Here is a 1,031-nt window from a genome sequence, read left to right on the forward strand (position 1 = left end):
ACTCCCTGTTCACCAAAGCCAAACAGCATGAATTCACAGCTTTGCTGGTTTATGTGGATGACCTTATCCTAGCTGGAAACAATAAATGTGAAATTGACCATGTAAGGAGCTGCTTGCACGAGCAGTTCAAAATCAAGGACCTTGGTGCCTTGAAATACTTCCTTGGTCTTGAGATCATGAGGTCTAAGCAAGGCATCAGCATCTGCCAAAGGAAGTATGCCCTTGACATACTTGCTGACACAGGGTTCATCAATTGCAAACCCGTACCTACCCCTATTGTTAAAACAACCAAGCTATGCCAAAATGATTCCCCTGCTTTTAGTGATCCTGTCCTCTATAGAAGACTTGTAGGAAGGCTCCTCTACCTAACAAACACCAGACCCGATATTAGCTTTGTTGTCCAACAACTAAGCAATTCATGGCCTCCCCCACTGACATGCACCACAAAGCTCTATGCAGAGTGCTGAGGTACATCAAGGGTTATCCTGGCCAAGGCCTCATCTACCCTACCACATCAACTATGCAATTCAAGGTCTTTAGTGACTCTGACTGGGCAGCATGTATTGACTCTAGAAAATCTATCAGTGGGTGCTGTGCTTTCTTAGGTGATTCGCTTGTTTCTTGGAAATCAAAGAAGCAAAACACTGTGGCAAGATCCTCCTCAGAGGCTGAGTATCGTGCCTTAGCCTCTGCTGCTTGTGAAATCCAGTGGTTGACATATCTCATTGATGCTTTTCATATAAATCATATTAAACCTGCTTTGTTATACTGTGATAATGACTCTGCTAGATATATAGCTGCCAATTCTGTTTTTCATGAAAGAACTAAGCACATTGACATTGATTGTCATGTGGTTAGGGAACGACTTCAATCAAAACTGTTTCACCTTCTACCTATTTCCACTTTTGAACAGGTTGCTGATATATTGACTAAAGCTCTGGATCCTACACCATTCTGCTACCTACTCTCCAAGCTTGGGGTACTTAATATGTACGCTCCAGCTTGCGGGGGGGTATTAAAGTCACCAACAA

Source organism: Lupinus angustifolius, chromosome LG08 (genome assembly GCF_001865875.1).
Source record: "Lupinus angustifolius cultivar Tanjil chromosome LG08, LupAngTanjil_v1.0, whole genome shotgun sequence".
NCBI lineage: Eukaryota > Viridiplantae > Streptophyta > Magnoliopsida > Fabales > Fabaceae > Lupinus > Lupinus angustifolius.